The sequence below is a fragment of the Prinia subflava genome, chromosome 30 (genome assembly GCF_021018805.1).
Source record: "Prinia subflava isolate CZ2003 ecotype Zambia chromosome 30, Cam_Psub_1.2, whole genome shotgun sequence".
In the NCBI taxonomy this organism is placed as follows: Eukaryota; Metazoa; Chordata; class Aves; order Passeriformes; family Cisticolidae; genus Prinia; species Prinia subflava.
Window position 1 is genome coordinate 1,106,892 of NC_086276.1, and position 27,175 is coordinate 1,134,066.

General features: G+C 57.5%; 1 pseudogene; it reads left to right on the forward strand.

The window, feature by feature from the left end:
• Positions 1-27,175, forward strand: part of LOC134562736 (zinc finger protein 850-like) — a 124,249-nt pseudogene extending 97,074 nt beyond the window's left edge.

A 27,175-nucleotide genomic window follows, 5' to 3' on the forward strand; every position in this document is an offset into this window, starting at 1 on the left:
AGGGGAGGAGTGGGGCTGAGTCCTGCCTGGAGGAGCAGCTCAGCCACATGGGACCAGCAAGAGCCTGGAAGAGAGTGGGGCAGGAGCAGAGGTGACAGCAGCACTGGGGACATGGTGGCAGCTGCAGCAGGCACAACAAGGGGACATCACAAGAACAAGGAAGACAAGCAGGTGTATCCGGGGGTGTGGCCATGCACGGGGATGCAGCCCACCACAGCTTCGCTTACATTTCTGCTTAGAGATGAATGTGAAGAGAGAGCAGAGAATGTCCAGCACCATCAAGCTGGTTTCTTCTTTCCTGAACAGCTTGAAAAAGAGATGGCCTAGCAGCTTGCCCAGGACTGGGATTTGGATCTGTCCACAGGCAGCACCACTGTCCTCATTTTGACCAGTCTGGGGGAGGCAGGCAGAAGAGAAGAAGGGCTGAGGGTGGGCAGCTGAGGCCGTGCAGGGTTGGCCACTGTTTGCCAGCTGCGCCGGGTTGGACGCTGGTCACGCAGGGTTGGCTGTTGGCCGATGGCTGCGCAGGGTTGGACGCTGGTCACGCAGGGTTGGCCGCTAGCCGTGAAAGGTTGCCCGCTGGTCGATGGCCGCTGGCCGTGCAGGGTTGGCCTCTGGCCACGCAGGGTTTGCTGTTGGCCGCTGACCGCGCAGGGTGGGCTGCTGGCTGCTGACCGCACAGGTTTGGCCACTGGCCACTCAGGGTTGGCCGCGTGCCGCACAGGGTTGGCCTCTGGCCACGCAGGGTTGGCCGTTGACCACTTGCTGCAGAGGGTTGGCCGTTGGCCACTGACCGTGCAGGGTTGGCTGGTGGCCGTGCAGGGTTGGCCCCTGGCAGGGCAGGGTTGGCTGCTGGCCATGGGCCGCGCAAGGTTGGCTGATGGTCGATGGCTGCTGGCCGCGCAGGGTTGGCCTCTGGCCCCGCAGAGTTGGCCGCTGGTCGTGCAGGGTTGGCTGTTGGCCGCTGGCTGCGCAGGGTTGCCTGCTGGTAGATGGCCCCTGGCTGCGCAGGGTTTGCCGCTTGCCGCTTGTTGCAGAGGGTTGGCCGTTGGCCACTGACCACGCAGGGTTGGCCGCTGGCTGTCCAGGGTTGGCCACTAGCCACGCAGGGTTGGACGCTGGCTGCTGGCTGCACAGGGTGGGCTGCTTGCCGCTGACCACGCAGGTTTGGCCCCTGGCCACTCAGGGTTGGCTGCTGGCCGCACAGGGTTGGCCCCTGGCAGGGCAGGGTTGGCTGCCGGCCCCTGGCCACGCAGGGTTGGCCTCTGGCCGTGCAGAGTTGGCCGCTGGCTGCTTGCCATGGAGGGTTCACCATTGGCCGCTGACCATGCAGGGTTGGCCCCTGGCCACGCAGGGTTGGCCGCTGGCTGCTTGCCACGCACGGTTGACCGCTGGCCGCGATGGGTTGGCCCCTGGCAGTGCCGGGTTGGCTGCTGGCCACGGGCTGTTCAGGGTTGGCCACTGGCCGCTGGCCGCACAGGGTTGGCCGCAGGCTGCGCAGGATTGGCCGCTGTTTGCCAGCTGTGCCAGGTTGGCTGCTGGCCCCGCAGGGTTGGCCGCTGGCCGCGCAGGGTTGGCCGCTGGCTGCGCAGGGTTTGATGCTGGCCGCTGGCTGCACAGGGTTGGACGCTGGTCGATGGCTGCTGGCTGCGCAGGGTTGGACGCTGGCCACGCATGGTCCAACCCAGGACTCAAGCGCCGCTCCCATGGCAGGACCCTGCCAGGAGACCTGCGGGTGCTCACGCCCCTTTTATACTCGAGGCAAGCCCCGCCCTCTCCCCGACAGCCAATGGCAGCTCAGTGACCTTCTCGGCGTCAGGCACCGAGCGGCTGGGCCCTTTGTGATGTCACAATGGGGGCGGGGAGCCAGCGAGACGGAGCCATCTGATTGGTCGCTGCGGCAGGTGTTACTGCTGGCATTGTGCACGGCGGCGCTGATTGGTTCGTTCCATGCTGAGGGTGGGGTAAGGCGGGGAGCGGGTGCGGGGGTCCCAGCCCCATTGTGGGGGTCCCGCTCCCATGCTGGGCATGCCCAGGCCCATTCTGGGGCTTCTTGAGCCCATTCCGGGGGTCCCAGCCCCACTTTTGGGGTGCCTGGGCTCATTGCTTGGAGGGCTCCATGAGGGGCGGGGCTCGGGGCCAGGGGCGGTGTCAGGGCGGGGGGGAGGGGCCGTTGCCAGCCTGGGATTTGGGCTGAGTTGGGCTGGGATTGGGGCCGAGGGGGGCTCAGAGCTGGCACTGGGGCCAGCGCTGGCTGTGGGCTGGGGGTTATGGCTGGACCATCCACATTGTGCCAAGGAAACTGGAACCACAGGGAGCGGGCAATTGGTCTTGTACTGGGAGCAGCCACTCCCCTCTCCCACCCATCCTGCTCCTGCAGCCCCAGGCTAAATGGGCCTCTAGTCATACAAAATGATCTAAAATCCACCTTAATCCACCTTAAAACTGCGCATGTTATTTGACATTCACCCAAATGGGACTAAACCCCAGATATGGCCTAAAATCAAACACATCTGCTTAAAGTCCACACTAAGCCTGCCCAGTTTGGCATAAAATCACCCAAATGAGCCCAAAAGCTCTGGGAGTGTGTCCTGGTTTGAGGGGAAGTGAGTTTTTTTCAAGAGGCTGTAGTCAAACCAATCAGGGGTCAGGTTTGAATGTTGGCACTTTCAGTGGCCACTGAAGTGTTAGACATGCCTCCGAGGACACAAGGAGTTAAAAGCAAGGACTCTCAGAGGGTCTGCCTCTTTTGGGTTTGGTTTCAGCAGGGAAACATCTCCTCTCCACTGCTCAGCTTCAGGCTGAGTGGGAGAGGGGAGCCACATGGCTGAGCTGAGGAGAACCACGCGGCCAGACTGAAGTAAGCTGGGCCCTGGGGCGGGAAGAGAGTGGACAAGACTGGAGCTGAGCTGGCCCCATCCAGGATGGAGGGGTGGAAAACTGTGGAGGTGCCTTCCGTCCCCCTCCCGCCCCCCTCCCAGAGAAGATGCCTAGCCAGGTGTGGGAGTTGCGGAGCCTGGGAGTGCCTGAGCCCGCACCCTGCCGAGAACCAGAAACTGTTAACCCTTTCTTGGCAGAAGGAAACTTTTTCCCAGACATTGATTCTCATGGCTAGTAGTTTCAGAAGAGAAAGAAAAAACAGCCTAGGGCCGAAATGATAAAGTCAGAAGATGAAAAGAACCCTAGATGGGCAAAGAATGAGAGGCGTAGCTTTCTGAGCTGGACTTTTCTTGCACAATGTCAGCCATAGACTGAACTCAAGTCCCTTTTAACCATAAACTGCATTTGAGTAGATACAGCTGCCTTTGCTTTTGCTACGGTGACTGGCACTTTAAGAGTAGAGCGAGCAGAGAAGAGAGGGGGAGGGTGTGGTGGTGCCCTCTGCCCTCAGGGGAGACCTGCTCTTGGAACTCTCAGCCCCAAGAGAAAAATGTCCTGCAATTTCACAGGCTGGCACCATCTGGATCAGAACCACACAGACTGGGATTGCACAAACTGGGATCATCCAGACTGGCATGGCCGCACCAGAACGATGCAAACCGAGGTGGTCCCGCCCAGCCCAGGGCTCCCTCCAAGTCCCTCCCAGTCCTTAACTGGGCTGCAACCAGAACTGCCCGGAGCAAATGTGGAAGTCCTGGAGCAATCCCAGAGCCGAACCTGGTGCTCGTTCCAGCCTCGGTCTCAGTCTGGGTCCTGGAGCGGTGCCAGTCTTGGTGCCAGTGCCAGTTCCAGTTCTGGTTTCAATCCCGGTCCCAGTCTCTGTCTCAGTGCAGACTCAGTCCCAGTGCTGGTACTGGTACCAGTCTTGGTCCCAGAGTGCTCCCAGTGCCAGTCTAAAGTTTGGTCCTGGAGCGGTGCCAGTGTTGGTGCTGGTTCTGGCACTGGTCTTGGTCTCAGTCTTGGTCCCAGTGCCAGTTCTGGTGCCGGTTACGGTCTCAGTCCTAGTCCTGGTGCCAGTGCAGTGCCACTCTCAGTTCTGGTGTCGATTCTGGTCCCAGTCTTGGTCTCAATGCCCATCCCAGAGCGGTGCCGCTCTTGGTGCCAGTCTCGGTGCCGGTGTCGATCTCAGTCTTGGTGCTGGGTCTGGTTCTGGTGCTCATCTTTGTCTCGCTCTCGGTAGCACTCCCAGAGCTTTTGGGTTCATTTGGGTGATTTTAGGCCAAACTGGGCAGGCTTAGTGTGGACTTTAAGCAGATGTGTTTGATTTTAGGCCAAATCTGGTGGGGTTTGGTTCTGTTTGGGTGAATTTCAAAAAGCCTGGGCAGTTTTAAGGTGGATTTTAGATCCTTTCATATGACTTGACACCCATTTAGGTGATTTTAAGCCAAACCAGGTAGTTTTAGGGTTTATTATACACCAATTTGGAAGATTTACGTGTGACTTGAAGCCATTTTGTGTGTGTTTTAAACCAGTTTGAGAAATTTATGATCCGTTTTAGTTGTTTTTGACCCATTTGGATGATTTTAATGCCATTTCTCTGATTTTAGGCCAAACCATGTGGTTTTAGGCTGGTTTTTACCGCCCTTGGGGTGATTTTAGTCCACATTGAAGGGATATGATGCTTCCTTGCGTGATTCGAGGCCCAACCTGATCAGTTTTCATGTGGATTTCAGGCCCCTTAGGAGAATTTGAGGCCCTTGTGGGTGATTTTAGGACAAATTGGACCCTTTTAGGACCACGCATCCCCAGTTCTTGATCCAGTGAATGCACCTACGAGAGAAACCTGGCAGACATCCCAGCCCAGTCAGGCCAGAGCTCCTGTGCTGTGGTTTTAGGATCCTTTGGGGGTTTCAGCGTCTGTCCTTGTTCAACAGTCCTGAGACAGATGAGGGATCTTGGGGCCGTGTCTTACAGGGGGATGTTTGGAGCTCACAGGGCTCCAAAGACAAGCCAGAGACGACCCTTGGGAGGACATCAGGGGCTCCCCAAGAGGTGTTTTTGGGGGCCCGAGTGGCAGCAGAGACTCGATGGGGCGGGGGAGCACCGGGCTTAGGGAGCTCTGGGAGAGCCTCAGCTTCCCTAAGCGAGACCCTGGAAAGAGGAGAGCCCCAGAAGCGGGGACCCCGAGAGGAGGGGGGGAGCCCTGGGATTGCCGGGACCATGGTGGGGGGCGCTGGGGCTGGAGGGGCGAGATGGGCGGGAAAGGGGAGTGGCTGCTCCCAGTACAAGACCAATTGCCCGCTCCCTGTGGTTCCAGTTTCCTTGGCACAATGTGGATGGTCCAGCCCGAACCCCCAGCCCACAGCCAGCGCTGGCCCCAGTGCCAGCTCTGAGCCCCCCTCGGCCCCAATCCCAGCCCAACTCAGCCCAAATCCCAGGCTGGCAACGGCCCCTCCCCCCCGCCCTGACACCGCCCCCGGCCCCGAGCCTCGCCCCTCATGGAGCCCTCCAAGCAATGAGCCCAGGCACCCCAAAAGTGGGGCTGGGACCCCCGGAATGGGACGATGGCGCCAGCCATGGCTGGCCACTGACATCTGCCGGAGCGTCCTCCTGGGGCCACAGCCCAGAGCAAGGACCGCAGAGAGCAGCAGAGTGTCCGCTGGGGCCAGAGGACGGCACGGGGCGCTTGTGTGGGGCTGTCTGTGAGGGAGGGAGGGACGGAGGGGGGATGCGCCGATGCGCCGCTTCTCGCCGCCGCCCTTCTCGGGGACCTGCGCCCGCCCCTCCCAATGGGAGCGGCACCGGCACCAGCCCCGGCTCTGCAAAGGCAGGGACCGAGGGCCGCCAGGCAACACAGGGACCGTGTCGGCCCCTGCAAACCAGGGGGCTTTGGCCATCGCCCCAGCCTGCCAAATAAATAAAATAAAATTAATAAAATTATAAGACAAAAAAACCCCAAATAAAAATAAAACAAAATTTAAAAAAATAAAATAAAAAAATTGAAATCAAAGGTATTTTCAAATAAAATTGGCAAAAATCACTTCAAATGCTCTGACTGGTCTTTGCTTGCCCAACGAATCCTTGGCGACGCAAACAAACCCCAAAGCCCCTGCCCTCCCCATGGCACAGGAGCACGGAGAGCCCCGGGCCTCAGGCGGGGCCAGGAGCACGCATGGCCCGGCCTTGTCTCCCTCCCTCTCCTCCCTGCGCACTCCTGGGGGGGCTCCAGTCCTCTCCTGGCGGCAATGCTCGGGCCTGGGGGGGGTCTCTGTCCCTGTCACACCGGGGGATGCTCGGGGCCCTCAGCCCAGCGCTGAGAGGGACAGAGACGCCTCCGCGTGTCCCCTGCTACCAGAGATGGAGACTGTGAAAAACGAGCTTCACTTGCCTGGTAAAATTAAAAAGAGCTTGAATTAAACACAAATTAAGACCAGTAGGAGACAGAAAGCAAAGGGTTCATAGGCTCCACCTGGTACCTTGGCCCATCTGCTGTGACTGGGCATTCGGCCAAGTGCTCACCTGCTATCTCACAGACATTCTTGAAATACCCTTTCCATTGCATCACTCTCCTGCATATTCAAACTCTTCTACCAACTCCTTTCCACATTCCAGGAGCTGTTTAGCCTGGTCCCTCCTTGCCTCTGCCTCCTTAGAGCACGCCTGTTTCTCGGCTGTGCCTCCACCATCGCTTCCAGCTCGGGCTGTGCTCCACGCCTTCCTCAGGCGCAGGTGCCCATCTGTGAAAAATGTGAAATGATTAATTCTGGTTCTTATGGTAAATTGGAAAAGTATAAAATTGTATAAATTTGTATTGGGTAAAAGTCTATGTTTTAGGAGACCTTGTAGCAGATGGTGAAACTAACAACCCTGAAAAAGCAGGCGCCTCCATTCAGAAAGGAACAAAGGATTTTCGGGAAAGCCTGCAGCCTTCTCAAGTACCGGGAAGAGACCCATCAAGATAAGGTGGCACAGCAACTCACACCTTGGTTGCCACCTTCACAGACTATCAAGCAACATCATCCATATCTCGATCATTCATCAACCATAAGGATCCATAGAAACTGGACATTAACATATGAACTGAGAAAAGAACTCTTTTCTGCCTGGTCGGGGAAACTCCTGAATTTGTATAGCTAGTCGGGAAACAATGGGAAATATGGGGAAATATTGCCGAGGGCAGAATAAAGTGTATAAAAACCAAGCCCCGAACCGGGCAAATTTGTGAACCGTTGGGGGAGATAGCAGGCTGCCAGACCCTGTATCTCACGGTTCACCCTTGGCATTTTCCCGGGAAAAACTCTGTCAAGTTTCTCCGCTGTTGGTGGGTTATAGAAATTCTGTGATTCGATCTTTATTAATAAACCAAATTATAATTTTAATTGGAATATTGTATTGGCATTTATAACACATCCTTTGGCACATCAACGGCAGGGTCATCCTCACACCTTCACTGGATGTTATCCCAACCACACAGACACTTCAATTGCAAGCATGGCTCTAGATCGGCTGTTCCACCGCTAGGACTGAGCAAAACCATCAAATCTACATCCTCATGGCAGAGCTATTTCAACACCACACATCTAACAATCGTTTCAATCTCGGCCAAAAGCCAATCCTGGAACAGGGATCTGGAACAGAGACTCCAGCCCCCGAGCGTGCTCCGTCAGGGAGAGGGACAGCTGTGTCCCAGGACAGCCTGGCTTCCAGGACATTCCACATCCTGGTGCTCTCACGCCATGGAATTCTCTGGAATTGATGGAATCTGTTGTCATCCTGGTGTCAGAGGAGCTGACAGCCCCGGGCAGGCCAGCGGATTTCTGCCTGGCTGCTGCCTTGGGACACGGCTGGATGGGGCTTGGAGCAGCCCGGGACAGTGGGAGGTGTCCCTGCCATGGCAGGGGTGGCACTGGGTGGGCTTGAAGGTGCCTTCCAAGCCAAACCATGGCTGCATTCTCATCCTGGGGAGCCCCACAAGAGCAGGACAAGGGAAGGAGCCCCGCAGAGGCCCAGAATCCCGGAGGATTCCCTCTCCAGGGCAGGAGGGTGCTGAAAGCCAGAGGAGCCCCCCCAGTTGCCCACGCTGCTGACTTTGAAGCCCCTTGCCAGGCTCCTCTCCCTCTCCTCACTGCATTCTCCAGCCACGAGGGGATCGCCCTGCCCCAGAGCCGCTGTCCGGCAAGAACGCCGAGGGAGCTGCCCGGCCACGCTCCCTCATGCACAAAGTCACCTCCAACCACCACCCAAGCATCGTCCCCGCCTCTGTGGGCTGGCCAGGGACACGGACACCACTGGTGGAGCAGTTCCCGGCCCCAGCACCCACCCCAAATTCAGCCCGAGCTCCCTCCTCCAGCCCAGCCCAAGCCCGCACTGCAGTCACAGGTTCGGCTCCAGCTGCCAAACTCAGCCCCAGTTCCTGCCCTGAGCCCATCACCACCATCAGCCTCAGCCCCAGGCCAGCCCCAGAGCCACTGCCCCCCCCGAGCCAGCCCGAACCCCCAGCCCACAGCCAGCGCTGGCCCCAGTGCCAGCTCTGAGCCCCCCTCGGCCCCAATCCCAGCCCAACTCAGCCCAAATCCCAGGCTGGCAACGGCCCCTCCCCCCCGCCCTGACACCGCCCCCGGCCCCGAGCCCCGACCCTCATGGAGCCCTCCAAGCAATGAGCCCAGGCAGCCCAAAAGTGGGGCTGGGACCCCCGGAATGGGCCTGGGCACCCCCACAATGGGGCTGGGACCCCCGGAATGGGCCTGGGCACCCCCACAATGGGGCTGGGAGCCAAGAATAGCAATGGGCACCTGCACAATCGGGCTGGGCATCCCCGGGATGCTGCTGAGGCCTCCAGAATGGAGCTGGGCAATGCCAGAATAGGCCTGGGCACCTCCAGAATGGGGCTGGAAACCCAAGAATAGGTATGGGGGATCTATAGGGGATCTATAGGGGTCTGGGGGGTCCTGGGAGTCTCTTTAGGGGATGTAGTGCCATGTCTACAGGGGATGTAGAGGAGTCTATGAGGCATTTTTGGGGATCTATTGGGGTTTTAGGGTGTTCTGGCTCTGCCTAAAGGGGGCTTGGGGGCTTATAGGGGATCTCTCGGGGTCTGAGGGGTCTACAGAGGGTCCGGAGGAGTCCATAAAATGTGTCTGGGCATCCCTAAATGGGGTCTGGGGGTCTCTGTAGGGGATTTGGGGGGTCTGGGTGGCCTTTTGGCTGACTGGGGGGGTCTGTAGGGGCCTGCGTGAGCCTGTAGCGGGTGTGGGGAGATCTGGGGGTGTCTTTGGATCCCTGTGAGGGGGCTGGGGGGTCTGGTGGGGTCTGGGGGTCTCTAATGGAGGTCTGAGGTGTCTATAGGGGATCTATGGGGGGTCTTTAGAGGGCCGAGGGGGGCCTGTGGATCCCTATAGAAGATTTGAGTAGGGTCTGGGGGTCCCTGTAGGGGATCCAAGGGTCTCTATGGGGGATTTGGGGGGGTCTTTAGGGGATCTGGGGGTCCCTCTAGGGGATGGGGATTGCCCTGGGGGTCTATAGGGGCTCTGGGGGTCTCTATGGGTGATTTGGGGGGTCTATAGGGGCTCTGGAGGTCTCTATGGGTGATTTGAAGGTCTCTATGGGGGATTTGGGGGGTCTTTGGGGCATCTATAGGGGCTCTGTAGAGGTTTTGGGGTAGCCTATAGAGGGTCCAGGGGTATCTGGCGGGTCTGAGGGGGGTCTCGGGATCTCGATAGGGGAATTCTGGGGTGCTTCAAGGGAATATTTTGGGAATTTTGGGCTCTGTTCAGGGAATTCTTGGGATTCAAATGGGACAATTTTGGGTTTTCTGTTGGGAAATTGTTAGAATTTTGCGGCCTCTATTGGGAATTTTGGGTCCAAACGCAGGAATTTGGAGCATTTTGGGTACAAATGTGGGAATTTGGGGATCTCTAGAGGGGAATTGTGGGAGTTTTGCAGTCCCCAGAGGACATTTTGGGTCCAAACTTTGGAATTTGAGGTCCCCAAAAGGATCTTTTGGGAAATTTGGGTCCAAACTTGGGAACTGTGGGCTCTCTAGAGAGGATTTTGAGGGAATTTTGGGTCCAGTCATAAGAAGTTTTGGAATTTTTTTCCCAGATTTCCTCTTCAAGTTCTTGGTGATCAGCAGGGCTGTAAATGGCAAGTCCTGCCTGCTGCACAACTTCATTGAAAGCAAGTGTAGGAAATTCTGGGAATTTTCAGGGATTTGGGGAATTCTTGGGGGTTGGAGGGACTTTGTAATTTTTTTATTTTTAAAGTATTTTTAGGAAATTTTGGTATTTTCATTTTGTTGGTTTTTGGTTGGGTTTTTTTTGGTTTTTTGGGGTTTTTTTTGGTTTTTTTGGGTTTTTTTGGGGTTTGTTTTGTTTTGGTTTGGTTTGGTTTTATTGGGGTTTTTTTTGTTTTTTGCATTTTTAAGGGTGGTTTTTACTGACATTTGGGGGCTTTGGGGGGATGCTTTTGGAATTCTAAAGAGTTTGGGAGATTTTTAGGGAATTTTTGAGAATTTGGGGATTTTGGTTGGATTTTCAATATATTTCTGGGCATCTTAATGGTTTGGTTGTTCTATTTTTTTCATTTTCTGGGTGGTTTTTGATGTTGTTTGGGGGAAATTTTTTGTGACTTTTTGGGAACTTGATAAATTCGGGCTACTCTGAGAATAATATTGGAATTTCTGGAGGCATTTTCAGGTTTACTTTTCTCTTTTGAGCCATTTTGAGGCTTCTTTCAGTTCTTGTTTTATATAATTTTGCTTTTTAATGCAAATTTTGGGGGATGTTTTTTAATTCTTGGGAATTCTGTGTCCCTCTGGGCTCTCCCCAATCTCACAGCATCTTGGAGCATTTTCTGTCAATTTTGAGTTTTTTTGACTCTTCAGGAGCATTTTCTGTGACTTTTGAGCCCTTTTTGCCAATTTCCATCCCAGTCTCAGTCTCGGTCTCAGCGCGGTCCCGGTCCCAGTGCCGGTACCGGTGCCGCTCTTGGTCCCGCAGTGCTCCCAGTGCCAGTCTCAGTCTCGGTCCCAGTCCCTGGGCGGTGCCAGTCTCGGTGCTGGTTCCGGTGCTGGTCTTGGTCTCAGTCTTGGTCCCAGTGCCAGTTCTGGTGCTGGTTACGGTCTTGGTCCTAGTCCTGGTGCCAGTGCAGTGCCGGTCTCTGTTGTGGTGTCGGTGCTGGTCCCAGTCTTGGTCTCGGTGCCGGTCCCAGAGCGGCGCCGCTCTCAGTGCCAGTCTCAGATCCGGTGTCGGTCTCAGTCTTGGTGCTGGTGCTGGTTCTGGTGCTGATCGTGGTCTCAGTCTCAGTCCCGGTCCCAGAGATTTTAGTCCTGTTTGGGTGATTTCAGGCCAAACTGGGAAAGCTTAGGGTGGATTTTTGGCATCTCTGGATAATTTTTGACCCATTTTGATGATTGTAGGCCAAACTGGGCAGATTTAGGCTGTGGTTTTGAGCCTTTTAGGGTGGGTTTTTGGCCCCTTTGTCTGATTTTAGGCCAAATTTTGTGGGGTTTAGTCCCATTTGAGAGATTTTAAGATAGTCTGGGAAGTTTCAAAGTGGATTTTAGATCCTTTTGGATGACTTGAGGCTCATTTGGGTGGGGTTTAGCATGGTTTGGGGTATTTTAGGCCAAATCTGTTGGGTTTTAGAGGGCTTTCAGTCCCTTTGTGTGATTGTAAGCCAAACGATCTATTTTCAGTGTTGATTTTACACCATATTGGGAGACTTAAGTGTGATTAGTGGCCATTTTTTGTGGGTTTTAAACCAGTTTGGCCAATTTTAGGCTCCTTTGGTTAAATTTTGTACCCATTTGGCTGATTTGAACCCCATTTGTCTGAAGTAAAGCCAAACCATGTGGATTTAGGGTGGATTTTAGTGCCCTTAGGGTGATTTAAGGCCACAGTGAGGGGATTTTAGGCTTCTTTTGGTGATTTGAGGCCAAACCGGGCCTTTTCAGGACTTTCAGGCCACGCCCCTTTCCCCCTCACAGTTCCCGCCCTTTCCTTGACCCCGCCCCTTTCCCTCACAGTTCCCGCCCTTTCCCTGACCCCGCCCCCACAGTTCGGGGCTGGGAACGGGGGAGGAGGAGGAAGGGAGGGAGGAAGAGGCGGAGCGGCAGCAGGGAGCAGGAGGAGAAGGGCAGAGGAGGCAGAGGCGGCTCCAGCGCTCCCTGAACTCGCAGCACGGCCGGGGAGCATCGCCCCCATCCCGCAGGTGCCCGGGGAGGGGGAGCTCGCCCCAAATATCCCGGGGGGGTCTCTGCGTTTGGGGATTTTTGCGGGGGATGATTGGATCTTGCAGGGCTCCAAAGCTGAGGCGCAGATGCCCCTCGGGGGGACATCGGGGGCTCCCGGGAGGTGTTTTTGGGGTGTCCCAGTGGCGGCAGAGCCCCGTTGGGGGTCGGGGGGATGCGGGTCCCCCCGCGGTGGGGGTTGGGCTTCCCGGGCCGGGCCCTCCGAGCTCTGCCGGGGCCACGTGGGGAGCGCGCGGGAGCGGCGGGGCCGGGGGGACACCGGGTTTGGGGAGCCCCGGGAGAGCCGTGGCCTCCCTTAGAGGGACCCCGGAAAGAGGAGAGCACTCCCAGCAACCTGGGGAGGGCAGGGACCAAGCAGAGGAGAGATCTCCTTCCCTGTGGCACGGAGGCAAATCCCATCCTCTCCTTGTCCTTCCGCCCCCAGACAAGGAGCTGAGCATGGAGAGCAGGGAGGACAAATCCCCGCAGCAGAACCTCATGGGAGAGGCCATTTGGAGCGGCTCCACGGCACCGGAATCCAGTGGGGAGGAAAATCCCCGGAGATCCCTCAGGAGGAGAGGCTGCAAAGGCAGATCAGGGGGATGTGAGGAGGAAAGACCCACCCTGTGCCGGGAAGGTGGCCGGAGATGGAGCCAGAACTCAGAGCTGGTGGAGCATGAGCAGCTTCATGATGGGGAGAAGCCCCACAAGTGCTCGGAGTGTGAGAAGAGCTTCAGCCAGAGGTTCAGCCTGATCAGGCACCAGAGGATCCACACTGGGGAGAGGCCCCACGAGTGTGAGGAATGTGGGATGAGTTTCAGCTTGAGGGAATACCTGATCTGCCACCAGAGGATCCACACCGGGGAACGACCTTACGAGTGTGGGGAATGTGGGAAGAGATTCTGCAGGAGCTCCCACCTGATTTGTCACCAGAGGATCCACACTGGGGAACGGCCCTTCGAGTGTGAGGAATGTGGGAAAAGCTTCAGGCAGCGTAGCCACCTGATCCTCCACCAAAAGATCCACACTGGGGAGAGGCCCTACGAGTGTTCCGAGTGTGGGAAGGGGTTTCGGATCAGCACCCAGCTCCTGCTGCATCAGCAGACACACACAGAGGATTGGCCCTTCCAGTGCCCCGACTGTGGGAAGGGGTTCACGCGCAACTCCGCTCTCATCATCCACCGGCGCATCCACACTGGGGAGAGGCCCTACGCGTGTGAGAAATGCGGGAAGAGGTTCCGGACGAGCTCCAGTCTGGGTCTGCACCTGCGCATGCACACTGGGGAGAGGCGCTACGAGTGTGATAAATGCAGGAAGAGGTTTCAGACCAGCTCCAGTCTCCTCCGGCACCAGCGGATTCACACAGAGGAGAGGCCCTTCCGCTGCCCCGACTGCGGGAAGGGGTTCAAGCAGAACTGCACCCTCATCACCCACCGGCGCATCCACACCAGGGAGAGGCCCTACGAGTGTCCCCAGTGTGGGAAGAGCTTCTCCCGGAGCTCTCACTTGACCAAACACCAACTCAGGCACCAATAAGGGAAGCCCTGCCAGTTCTCCCAGTGCGGGAAGAGCTTCGTGCCCTGCTCCAACTCTATCCCCCACTGGAGGAGTCACATTAGGCAGAGCCCTGGTGCCCCACATTCCCTGTGATCCATGTTAGGAAGACACCTGGCCGGTTATTCTTTTGTTTTGGCCTTCTTTTTTTTCTCCTCTCCATCTCTCTGCACTCCAGAAGCCAAAAGGGATGGGTCTGTCACCTCAAGCCACTCCAATCCCACAGAGAACAAGTCAATTTTAACCCAAAAGGGCTCAATCCCACCCCAAAATGGCTTGTTCCCACCTTGAGAAAAACTCAGTCCCACGGCAAATTTCCTGCATTCCATGGGCGCCAGGGTGAGATTGTGAGAGGTATGACTGTGATTTGTATCAGAGAAAATACAGATATAATTATGACATTGTACTATGGGAATAAAAGAGATGAATTCTGAGGAACTGCTGGATAAGACTGGGAGGGGAAAGAGATGGACAGAATATGGTGAACATTAGATGGGCCAACTGAGCAAACACGTGAACTGCTTATAGAGGCAAAATTGGGTGAGAACCTAAAGATCAGCAAATGAATGAGGAAGAGCAACGACCATCACAGAGAGCTGAAAGACCACCAAGAAAGAGCCCACACAGCATAGCAGGACAACAGGCACCACAAGGGGAAATGGGGGGAGAGGAGGCTACTGAGAAGTGCTGAGAAATGTTTGTGCATCTGTATGAAGGGATGGAATAAATATTTGCAGAACTCACAGTTGGGGTATGTGACGGAGGAGTGCAGACTCCCCGCGCACCCAGCGCTGCTTGCTGGCTTTTTATGGAACGTACTTTAATAAATAGCTAAAATTTTGATGAAAGATTGGAGTATGGATTTTCATTTCTAACAAGATGGGGTTGGGAGGAGATCAAGAGAAGTGGGATACAAATTTGGAGTGGTGGGATTGGGATTGCTTGGGGCTGGGCAGGTGGGATATGTTTGATAGTAAATCAGACTTTGAGAGTTCTTCATTCCTGTGCCATTCATTTTCAGTCAGTGTCAGTTCTGTTCTCACAGTGCCACCTTCTCAGCTGATTGTGTTGGTGTCCTCCTTTCTCTCCTGCCTCTCCAGCCTGCTCTCTTTGTCTCTCAATGTCTCCCTTGAGCCAGGGCAGCTCCCACCAAAGCTCCTGACCTGACTGAATTCCCAATGCAGGGGCTACAACCAGCATGGGTGAAGTTCTGGTGGCTGGCAGTGAATTGTCCCTGGAGGATCTTGCTGCCCTTGGCTTTTGGCTCCTTCTTCAGAGCTTTGCCCTCAAGGGCAGGAAGGTCTTTTCCTGTCTGGGAACTGGAATTCCAGAGCCTTGCAGTGTGTGCCATGCAGGAGCATCCAGACTGGGATCCTGCGGGCTGGGCTCACATGGACTGGGATCCTCCAGCCTGGGACTGCACAGAGCGGGACCATCTGGATCAGGAGCATCCAGACTGGGATGATGGGACTGGGCCCTTGTAGGGCTGGGATTGTCTGGGTTGGGATCACATGGACTGGGATTTTACAGACTGGGAATTCACAACCTGGCACCATCTGGATCAGAACCACACAGACTGGGATTGCACAAATTGGGATCATCCAGACTGGCATGGCTGCACCAGAACGATGTGAACCGAGGTGGTCCTGCCCAGCCCAGGGCTCCCTCCAAGTCCCTCCCAGTCCTTAACTGGGCTGCAACCAGAACTGCCCGGAGCAAATGTGGAAGTCCTGGAGCGATCCCAGAGCCGAACCCGGTGCTCGTTCCAGCCTCGGTCTCAGTCTGGGTCCTGGAGCGGTGCCAGTCTTGGTGCCAGTGCCAGTTCCAGTTCTGGTTTCAATCCCGGTCCCAGTCTCTGTCTCAGTGCAGACTCAGTCCCAGTGCTGGTACTGGTACCAGTCTTGGTCCCGGAGTGCTCCCAGTGCAATCTCAATTTTGGTCCTGGAGCGGTGCCAGTGTTGGTGCTGGTTCTGGCACTGGTCTTGGTCTCAGTCTTGGTCCCAGTGCCAGTTCTGGTGCCGGTTACGGTGTCAGTCCTAGTCCTGGTGCCAGTGCAGTGCCACTCTCAGTTCTGGTGTCGATTCTGGTCCCAGTCTTGGTCTCAATGCCCATCCCAGAGCGGCGCCGCTCTTGGTGCCAGTCTCGGTGCCGGTGTCGGTCTCAGTCTTGGTGCTGGGTCTGGTTCTGGTGCTCATCTTTGTCTCGCTCTCGGTAGCACTCCCAGAGCTTTTGGGTTCATTTGGGTGATTTTATGCCAAACTGGGCAGGCTTAGCATGAACTTTAAGCACATTTGTATGATTTTAGGCCAAATCTGGTGGGGTTTGGTTCTGTTTGGGTGAATTTCAAATAACGTGCGCAGTTTTAAGGTGGATTTTAGATCCTTTTGTATGACTTGAGGCCCATTTAGGTGATTTTAAGCCAAACCAGGTAGTTTTAGGGTTTATTTTACACCAATTTGGAAGATTTATATGTGATTTGAAGCCATTTTGTGTGTGTTTTAAACTAGTTTGAGAAATTTATGATCTGTTTTAGTGTTTTTTGACACATTTGGATGATTTCAACTCCATTTCTCTGATTTTAGGCCAAACCATGTGGTTTTAGGCTGTTTTTTACCCTCCTTGGGGTGATTTTAGTCCACATTGAAGGGATATGATGCTTCCTTGCGTGATTCGAGGCCCAACCTGATGGGTTTTCATGTGGATTTCAGGCCCCTTAGGAGAATTTGAGGCCTTTGTGGGTGATTTTAGGACGAATTGGACCCTTTTAGGAACGCACATGCCCAGTTCTTGGTCCAGTGAATGCACTTGCGGGAGAAACCTGGCAGACATCCCAGCCCAGTCAGGCCAGAGCTCCTGTGCTGTGGTTTTAGGGTCCTTTGGGGGTTTCAGCCTCTGTCCTTGTTCAACAGTCCTGAGACAGATGAGGGATCTCGGGGCCGTGTCTTACAGGGGGATGTTTGGAGCTCACAGGGCTCCAAAGCCGAGCCCGAGACGACCCTTGGGGGGACATCAGGGGCTCCCCAAGAGGTGTTTTTGGGGGCCCTAGTGGCAGCAGAGACCCAATGGCGCAGGGGAAGCACCAGGTTTAGGGAGCTCTGGGAGAGCCTCAGCTTCCCTAAGCGAGACCCTGGAGAGAGGAGAGCCCCAGAAGCGGGGAGCCCGAGAGGAGGGGGGGAGCCCTGGGATTGCTGGGACCATGGTGGGGGGCACTGGGGCTGGAGGGGCGAGATGGGCGGGAAAGGGGAGTGGCTGCTCCCAATACAAGACCAATTGCCCGCTCCCTGTGGTTCCAGTTTCCTTGGCACAATGTGGATGGTCCAGCCCTAACCCCCAGCCCACAGCCAGCGCTGGCCCCAGTGCCAGCTCTGAGCCCCCCTCGGCCCCAATCCCAGCCCAACTCAGCCCAAATCCCAGGCTGGCAACGGCCCCTCCCCCCCGCCCTGACACCGCCCCCGGCCCCGAGCCCCGCCCCTCATGGAGCCCTCCAAGCAATGAGCCCAGGCACCCCAAAAGTGGGGCTGGGACCCCCGGAATGGGCTTGAGAAGCCCCAGAATGGGCCTGGGCATGCCCAGCATGGGACCGGGACCCCCACAGTGGGGCTGGGACCCCCGCAACCGCTCCCCGCCTTACCCCACCCTCCGCATGGAACGAACCAATCAGCGCCGCCGTGCACAATGCCAGCAGTAACACCTGCCGCAGCGACCAATCAGATGGCTCCGTCTCGCTGGCTCCACGCCCCCATTGTGACATCACAAAGGGCCCGGCCGCTCGGTGCCTGACACCGAGAAGGTCACTGAGCTGCCATTGGCTGTCGGGGAGAGGGCGGGGCTTGCCTCGAGTATAAAAGGGGCGTGAGAGCCCGCAGGTGTCCTGGCAGGGTCCTGCCATGGGAGCGGCGCTGGAGCCCTGGGGCCAACCCTGCACAGGCAGTGGCGAGCGACCAACCCTGCGCTGCCAGCCGGGGGCGACCAACCTGCGCCGCCGGAGGCCAACCCTGCGCAGCCAGCTGTGAGCGACCAACCCTGCGTGGCCAGCGGCCAACCCTGCGGGGCCAGCGGCCAACCCTGCGCGGTCAGGGGCCAACCCTGCGCCGCCGGAGGCAAACCCTGCGGGGCCAGCAGCTAACCCATTGCGGCCAGCGGCCAGCGGCAACCCTGCACCACCAGCGGCCAGCAGCCAACCCTTCGCAGCCAGCGGCCAACTCTTCGCCTCGAGCGGCCAGCGGCCAACCCTGCACGGCCAGCAGCCAGCGGCCAGCGGCCAACCCTGCGCGGCCAGCAGCCAGCCCTGCCCGGCCATCGGCCAACCCTGCGCGGCCAGCAGCCAGCAGCCAACCCGGCATGGCCAGCGGCCAACCCTGCGCGGCCAGCAGCCAGCAGCCAACCCGGCATGGCCAGCGGCCAACCCTGCGCAGCCAGCGGCCAGCAGCAACCCTTCGCGGCCAGCGGCCAACTCTTTGCCTCCAGCAGCCAGCGGCCAACCCTGCACAGCCAGCGGCCAGCAGCCAACTCTGCGCCACCAGAGGCCAACCCTGTGCAGCCAGTGGCCAACCCTGCAAAGCCAGTGGCCAGCGGCCAACCCTGCACAGCCAGTGGCCAGCGGCCAACCCTGCACGGCCAATGACCAACCCTTTGCGGCTGGCGGCCAACCCTGCGTGACTAGCGGTCAGCGGCTAACCCTGCGCAGCCAGCGGCCAACCCTGTGCTGCCAGCGGCCAACCCAGCGCGCCCAGCAGCCAGCCCTGCGTGGCCAGTGGCCAGCGGCCAACCCTGCCCAGCCAGTGGCCCACCCTGCCCGGCCAGCGGCCAACCCTGCACTGTCAGCAGCGAGCGACTAACCCTTCATGGCCAGCGGCCAACCCTTCGGGGCCAGCGGCCAGCGGCCAACCCGGCGCGGTCAGCGGCTAACCCTGCACCACCAGCGGCCAGCAGCCAACCCTTCGCAGCCAGCGGCCAACTCTTCGCCTCCAGCGACCAGCGGCCAACCCTGCCCGGCCAGCAGCCAGCGGCCAACCCTGCGCGCCCAGCAGCCAGCCCTGCGTGGCCAGTGGCCAGCAGCCAACCCTGCCCAGCCAGTGGCCCACCCTGCCAGGCCAGCAGCCAACCCTGCGCGGCCAGCTGCCATCAACCAACCCTGCCCGGCCAGCGGCCAACCCTGCACTGTCAGCAGCGAGCGACCAACCCTGCATGGCCAGCGGCCAACCCTTCGGGGCCAGCGGCCAGCGGCCAACCCGGCACGGTCAGCGGCTAACCCACTGCGGCCAGCGGCCAGCGACAACCCTGCACCACCAGCGGCCAGCAGCCAACCCTTCGCAGCCAGCGGCCAACTCTTCGCCTCCAGCGGCCAGCAGCCAACCCTGCGCGGCCAGCAGCCAACCCTGCGCGGCCAGCGGCCAACTCTTCGCCTCCAGTGGCCAACCCTGCCCGGCCAGCTGCTATCAGCCAACCCTGCCCGGCCACCGGCCAACCCAGCGTTGCCAGCGGCCAACCCTGCCCAGCCATCGGCCAACCCCGCGCGGCCGGCGGCCAACCCTGTACAGCCAGCGGCCATCAGCCAACCCTGCCCAGCCATCAGCCAACCCTGCGCCACCAGCAGCCAACCCTTCACCCCCAGCGGCCAGCGGCAAACCCTGCCCGGCCATCGGCCAAGTCTGCGCAGCCAGCAGCCAACCCTGCACCGCCGGAGGCCAACCCTGCCCGGCCAGCTGCTATCAGCCAACGCTGCCCGGCCATCAGCCAACCCTGCGCAGCCAGCAGCCAACCCTGCGCAGCCAGCGGCCCGGCCCAGGGGGAAAGGTGCGGTTGGACAGGAGGGAGGCAGCAGCACCGCATGTGTGTCTGCGCCCCATCGTGTCGTGGGATGTGCAGGAGGAGGGATGGGCACCGGCCAGAGACTCCAACCCCCGAGCGTGCCCTGCAGGGAGAGGGACAGAGAGCCCCCGGTGTCGCTGCAGGACACCAACAAAAGAGCAAAGACTGCGACTATTTCAGAAGGCAAAAGGCATAAAACCCTCTTGAATTTTCTCATTTTAGAAGGCGTTCCCATACAGACTTAACACCATGGGTGAACAAGAGTGACACCTCCCCAATGCCACTGGGCAAAGTAGAGAAAGGGCCAAAATGTTTTTTCTCTGAGAAGCAGAAAAGCAACACGCCACCTGCAGAAAGATTGTTTTGGGAGAGTTGTTTTGCCAAGATTGTTTTGGGAAGAAGCTTTCCTAAGAAACTTTTCCCTTGGGAAAGGAGTTAGGAGTTACCAGCAGGCTCCAATCTCTAAGGCCCAAAAAGATCAGGCCCAAAGCCTGGCCCCCGGCTCCCACAAGCATTTCCCACACCCACAGGGATGGAGACCCCTCCAGCATCCCTGGGCACCAGCCAAAAGAAAATTGGTGGAAATCAAACTTTGAACACCGCAGCAAACGCTCTGGCCCAGATTTGCTTTTGCCAGGCCCCGCTGTGTCACCAGGGACACTGGGTGTCCTCAGGTGCCCTGGTGTCACAGCGCTGCCCTGGGCTCCAGCAGGCCCTGCTGTGTCCCAGGACAGCCTGGCTTCCAGGACATTCCATGGCCCGGCGCTCTCATGCCATGGAATTCTCTGGAACTGATGGAATCTGTCGTCATCCTGGTGTCAGAGGAGCTGACAGCCCCGGGCAGGCCAGCGGATTTCTGCCTGGCTGCTGCCTTGGGACACGGCTGGACGGGGCTCGGAGCAGCCCGGGACAGTGGGAGGTGTCCCTGCCACGGCAGGGGTGGCACTGGGTGGGCTTGAAGGTGCCTTCCAAGCCAAACCATGGCCGCATTCTCATCCTGGGGAGCCCCACAAGAGCAGGACGAGGGAAAGAACCCCGGAGGGGCCCAGAATCCCGGAGGATTCCCTCTCCAGGGCAGGAGGGTGCTGAAAGCCAGAGGAGCCCCCCAGTTGCCCACGCTGCTGACTTTGAAGCCCCTTGCCAGGCTCCTCTCCCTCTCCTCACTGCATTCTCCAGCCACGAGGGGATCGCCCTGCTCCAGAGCCGCTGTCCGGCAAGAACGCCGAGGGAGCTGCCCGGCCACGCTCCCTCATTCACAAAGTCACCTCCAACCACCACCCAAGCATCGTCCCCGCCTCTGTGGGCTGGCCAGGGACACGGACACCACTGGTGGAGCAGTTCCCGGCCCCAGCACCCACCCCGAATTCAGCCCGAGCTCCCTCCTCCAGCCCAGCCCCAGCCCGCACTGCAGTCACAGGTTCGGCTCCAGCTGCCAAACTCAGCCCCAGTTCCTGCCCCGAGCCCATCACCATCATCAGCCTCAGCCCCAGGCCAGCCCCAGATCCACTGCCCCCCCCGAGCCAGCCCTAACCCCCAGCCCACAGCCAGCGCTGGCCCCAGTGCCAGCTCTGAGCCCCCCTCGGCCCCAATCCCAGCCCAACTCAGCCCAAATCCCAGGCTGGCAACGGCCCCTCCCCCCCGCCCTGACACCGCCCCCGGCCCCGAGCCCCGACCCTCATGGAGCCCTCCAAGCAATGAGCCCAGGCAGCCCAAAATGGGGCTGGGACCCCCGGAATGGGCCTGGGCACCCCAAAAGTGGGGCTGGGACCCCCGGAATGGGCCTGGGCACCCCCACAATGGGGCTGGGACCCCCGGAATGGGCCTGGGCACCCCCAGAGTGGGGCTGGGACCCCCGGAATGGGCCTGGGCACCCCCACAGTGGGGCTGGGAGCCAAGAATAGCAATGGGCACCTGCACAATCGGGCTGGGCATCCCCGGGATGCTGCTGAGACCTCCAGAATGGAGCTGGGCAATGCCAGAATAGGCCTGGGCACCTCCAGAATGGGGCTGGAAACCCAAGAATAGGTATGGGGGATCTATAGGGGATCTATAGGGGTCTGGGGGGTCCTGGGAGTCTCTTTAGGGGATGTAGTGCCATGTCTACAGGGGATGTAGAGGATTCTATAAGGCATTTTTGGGGATCTATTGGGGTTTTAGGGTGTTCTGGCTCTGCCTAAAGGGGGCTTGGGGGCTTATAGGGGATCTCTCGGGGTCTGAGGGTTCTACAGAGGGTCCGGAGGAGTCCATAAAGTGTGTCTGGGCATCCCTAAATGGGGTCTGGGGGTCTCTGTAGGGGATTTGGGGGGTCTGGGTGGCCTTTTGGCTGACTGGGGGGGTCTGTAGGGGCCTGTGTGAGCCTGTAGTGGGTGCGGAGAGGTCTGGGGGTGTCTTTGGATCCCTGTGAGGGGGCTGGGGGGTCTGGTGGGGTCTGGGGGTCTCTAATGGAGGTCTGAGGGGTCTATAGGGGTCTATGGGGGGTCTTTAGAGGGCTGAGGGGGGTCTGGGGATCCCTATAGAAGATTTGAGTAGGGTCTGGGGGTCCCTGTAGGGGATCCAAGGGTCTCTATGGGGGATTTGGGGGGGTCTTTAGGGGATCTGGGGGTCCCTCTAGGGGATGGGGGGTGTCCTGGGGGTCTATAGGGGCTCTGGAGGTCTCTATGGGGGATTTGGGGGGGTCTATGGGGGATTTGGGGGGGGGTTTGGGGCATCTATAGGGGCTCTGTAGGGGTTCTGGGGTAGCCTATAGAGGGTCCAGGGGTACCTGGGGGGTCTGAGGGGGGTCTCGGGATCTCGATAGGGGAATTCTGGGGTGCTTCAAGGGAATATTTTGGGAATTTTGGGCTCTGTTCAGGGAATTCTTGGGATTCAAATGGGGCAATTTTGGGGTTTCTATTGGGAAATTGTTTGAATTTTGGGGCCTCTATTGGGAATTTTGGTCCAAACGCAGGAATTTGGAGCATTTTGGGTACAAATATGGGAATTTGGGGATCTCTAGAGGGGAATTTTGGGAGTTTTGCAGTCTCCAGAGGAGATTTTCGGTCCAAACTTTGGAATTTGAGGTCCCCAAAAGGATCTTTTGGGAAATTTGGGTCCAAACTTGGGAACCTTTGGCTCTCTAGAGAGGATTTTGAGGGAATTTTGGGTCCAAGCATAGGAAGTTTGGGAATTTTTTTCCCAGATTTCCTCTTCAAGTTCTTGGTGATCAGCAGTGCTGTAAATGGCAAGTCCTGCCTGCTGCACCCCTTCATTGAAAGCAAGTGTAGGAAATTCTGGGAATTTTCAGGGATTTTGGGAATTCTTGGGGGTTGGAGGGATTTTGTATTTTTTTTATTTTTAAAGTATTTTTAGGAAATTTTGGTATTTTCATTTTGTTGGTTTTTGGTTTTTTGGTGGTTTTTTTTGCAATTTTTTTTTGCATTCTTAAGGGTGGTTTTTGCTGACATTTGGGGGATTTTTGGGGATGCTTTTGGAATTCTAAAGAGTCTGAGAGTTTTTTAGGGAATTTTTGAGATTTGGGGATTTTGGTGATATTTTTAATATATTTCTGGGCATCTTAAAGGTTTGGTTGTTCTATTTTTTTCATTTTCTAGGTGGTTTTTGTTGGTGTTTGGGGGAAATTTTTTGTGACTTTTTAGGAACTTGATAAATTTGGGCTACTTTGAGAATAATATTGGAATTTTTGGAGGCATTTTCAGGTTTATTTTTCTCTTTTGAGCCATTTTGAGGCTTCTTTCAGTTCTTGTTTTGTATAATTTTGCTTTTTAATGCAAATTTTGGGGGATGTTTTTTAATTCTTGGGAATTCTGTGTCCCTCCGGGCTCTCCCCAATCCCACAGCATCTTGGAGCATTTTCTGTCAATTTTGAGTATTTTTGGATTCTTCAAGAGCATTTTCTGTGACTTTTGAGCCCTTTTTGCCAATTTCCATCCCAGTCTCAGTCTCGGTCTCAGCACGCTCCCGGTTCCAGTGCCGGTACCGGTGCCGCTCTTGGTCCCGCAGTGCTCCCAGTGCCAGTCTCAGTCTCAGTCCCAGTCCCTGGGCGGTGCCAGTCTCGGTGCTGGTTCCGGTGCCGGTCTTGGTCTCAGTCTTGGTCCCAGTGCCAGTTCTGGTGCCGGTTACGGTCTCGGTCCTAGTCCTGGTGCCAGTGCAGTGCCAGTCTCTGTTGTGGTGTCGGTTCTGGTCCCAGTCTTGGTCTCGGTGCCGGTCCCAGAGCGGCGCCGCTCTCAGTGCCAGTCTCAGATCCGGTGTCGGTCTCAGTCTTGGTGCTGGTGCCGGTTCTGGTGCTGATCGTGATCTCGGTCTCAGTCCCGGTCCCAGAGATTTTAGGCCAGTTTGGGGGATTTTAGGCCAAACTGGGCAAGCTTAGGGTGGATTTTGTACAGCTTTGGATGCTTTTAGACCAAATCTGGTGGGTTTCAGGGTGGATTTTAGATCCCTTTTGATGACTTTTGGCCAATTTGGGTGATTGTAGACCAAACTGGGCAGGTTTAGTTTGGGTTTTCGAGGCTTTTAGTGTGGAATTTAGTCCCCTTTGCCTATTTTTAGGCCAAATCTGGTAGGGTTTAGTCCCATTTGAGTGATTTTTAAGATAGTCTGGGCAGCTTCAAGGTGGATTTTAGATCCTTTTGGATGATTCTAGGCCCATTTGGGTGGGTTTTAGCATGGTTTGGGTGATTTTAGGCCAAATCTGGTGGGTTTTAGGTGGGACTCTAGGTCCCTTTGAGTGATTGTAAGCCAAACCAGGTACTTTCAGTGTTGATTTTACAGCAACTTGGGAGACTTAAGTGTGATTAGAGGGCATTTTGTGTGGGTTTTAAACCAGTTTGGCTAATTTTAGGCTCCTTTTAGTTTAATTTTGTATGCCTTTTGATGATTTTAAGCCCATTTATCTGATTTTAGGCCAAACCATGTGGATTTAGGGTGGATTTTATTGCCCTTAGGGTGATTTTAGGCCACAGTGAGGGGATTTTAGGCCTCTTTGGCTGATTGCAGTCCAATCCTGATCGGTGGCAGGGTGGATTTTAGGCCCCTTTCCACAATTTTAGGCCCCGTTGGGTGATTTTAGGCCAAACCGGGCCCCTTTTGGGACTGGGCGTCCTCTTGGCCACGCCCATTCCCCTCAAAGCTCCCGCCCTTTCCTTGAGCCCGCCCCTTTTCCCCTCACAGTTCCCGCCCTTTTATTGACCCCGCCCCTTTCCCCTCACTGTTTCCGCCCTTTCCTTGACCCCGCCCCTTTCCCCTCACAGTTCCCGCCCTTTTATTGACCCCGCCCCTTTCCCCTCACAGTTCCCGCCCTTTCCCGACCCCGCCCCCACAGTTCGGGGCTGGGAACGGGGGAGGAGGAGGAGGGAGGGAGGAAGAGGCGGAGCGGCAGCAGGGAGCAGGAGGAGAAGGGCAGAGGAGGCAGAGGCGGCTCTGGCGCTCCCTGAACTCGCAGCAGGTCCAGAAACATCGCCTGGATCCCGCAGGTGCCCGGGGAGGGGGAGCTCGCCCCAAATATCCCGGGGGAGTCCCTGGGTTTGGGGTTTTTTGGGGGGGGATGTTTGGATTCCAAAGCTGAGGCGCAGATGCCCCTCGGGGGGACATCGGGGGCTCCCGGGAGGTGTTTTTGGCGTGTCCCGGTGGCGGCAGAGCCCCGTTGGGGGTCGGGGGATGCGGGTCCCCCCGCGGTGGGGGTTGGGCTTCCCGGGCCGGGCCCTGCGAGCTCTGCCGGGGCCACGTGGGGAGCGCGCGGGAGCGGCGGGGCCGGGGGACACCGGGGCGGGGGGACCGCGTCTGCCGGGGCCGCCCTGAGCGGGACCCCAGAGAGAGGAGAGCCCCAGAACCGCAAAGTCGAGACCCCGACGCGGGGGGGGACCCCTGGGATTGCCGGGAGCCCGGCGGGGAGTGCTGGGGCTGGAGGGACGGGATGGGCGGGAAAGGGGTTCGGGGGTGCCGGTGCTGGAAGTGGCTGCTCCCAGTATGAGCCCAGTTGCCCCCCCGTGTGGTTCCAGTTTCCTCAGCACTCCCAGTATGAGCCCAGTCACTGCCAGTATCCGTAAGTGGGGAGACAGAAGAGGGGCCAGGTTTTCGGGTTCCTGGCACTCCCAGCAGCCTGGGAAGGGCAGGGACCGAGCAGATGGGGGATCTCCTGCCCCTTCCCTCTGGCAGGAAGACAAATCCCATCCTCTCCTTGTCCTTCCTCCCGCAGACAAGGAGCTGAGCATGGAGAGCAGGGAGGACAAATCCCCGCAGCAGAACCTCGTGGAAAAGGCCGTTTTGAATGACTCCGTAGCGCAGAAATCCACCGGGGAGGAAAAGGCCTGGAGATCCCTCACGAGGAGGGGCTGCAAACACAGATCTGGGGGATGTGAGGAGGAAAGAGCCACCCTGTGCCGGGAAGGTGGCCGGAGATGGAGCCAGAGCTCAGAGCTGGTGGTCCATGAGCAGCTTCCTGATGGGGAGAAGCCCCACAAGTGCTTTGGGTGTACAAAGAGCTTCATCTGGCGGTGCCACCTGCTCCGCCACCAGAGGATCCACACAGACGAACGGCCCTACGAGTGTGGGGAATGTGGGAAGAGCTTCAGGAAGAGCTCCCAGCTGACTGCCCACCAGAGGATCCACACTGGGGAACGATCCTACGAGTGTGGGGAATGTGGGAAGAGGTTTCAGAACAGCTCCAGCCTGATCCAGCACCGTCACATCCACACTGGGGAGAGGCCCCATGAGTGTGGGGAGTGTGGGAAGAGCTTCAGGCAGCGCTCCCAGCTGATCCGTCACCAGAGGATCCACACTGGGGAGTGACCCTTCAAGTGTGAGGAATGTGGGAAGAGCTTCAGGCAGAGAAGTGACCTAAACTTCCACCAAAAGATCCACACTGAGGATAGGCCCTACAAGTGTTCTGAGTGTGGGAAGGGATTTCTGACCAGCACTCAGCTCCTCGTACATCAGCAGATTCACTCAGAGGAGAGGCCCTTCCGCTGCCCCGACTGCGGGAAGGGATTCACACAGAACTCCACCCTCATCAGGCACGGGCGCATCCACACTGGGGAGAGGCCCTACGAGTGTGATAAATGCAGGAAGAGGTTCCAGACCAGCTCCAGTCTCCTCCTGCACCAGCGCACACACACAGAGGAGAGGCCCTTCCGCTGCCCCGAGTGTGGGAAGGGCTTTAGGCACAATGGCAACCTCGACAGGCACCGACGCATCCACACTGGGGAGAGGCCACATGAGTGTGAGGAATGTGGGATGAGCTTCAGCCAGAAGACACACCTGATCTGGCATCAGAGGACCCACACTGGGGAGAGGCCCTACGAGTGTGGTGAATGTGGGAAGAGCTTCAGTCAGAGCTCCAACCTGATCAGCCACCAAAAGATCCACGCTGGCGAGAGGCCCCACGAGTGTGGGGAATGTGGGAAGAGCTTCAGGCACCGTGCCCACCTGATCCGCCACCAAAAGATCCACACTGGGGAGAGGCCCTATGAGTGTTCCAAATGTAGGAAGAGGTTTCCCACCAGCTCTTATCTCCTCTGGCACCAGCGGATTCACACGGAGGAGAGGCCCTTCCGCTGCCCCTACTGCAGGAAGGGTTTCAAGCACAACTCCACCCTCATCATCCACCGGCGCATCCACACCGGGGAGAGGCCCTACAAATGCCTCCAGTGCGGGAAGAGCTTCTCCAGGAGCTCTCACTTGACCAGACACCAACAGAGGCACCAGTAA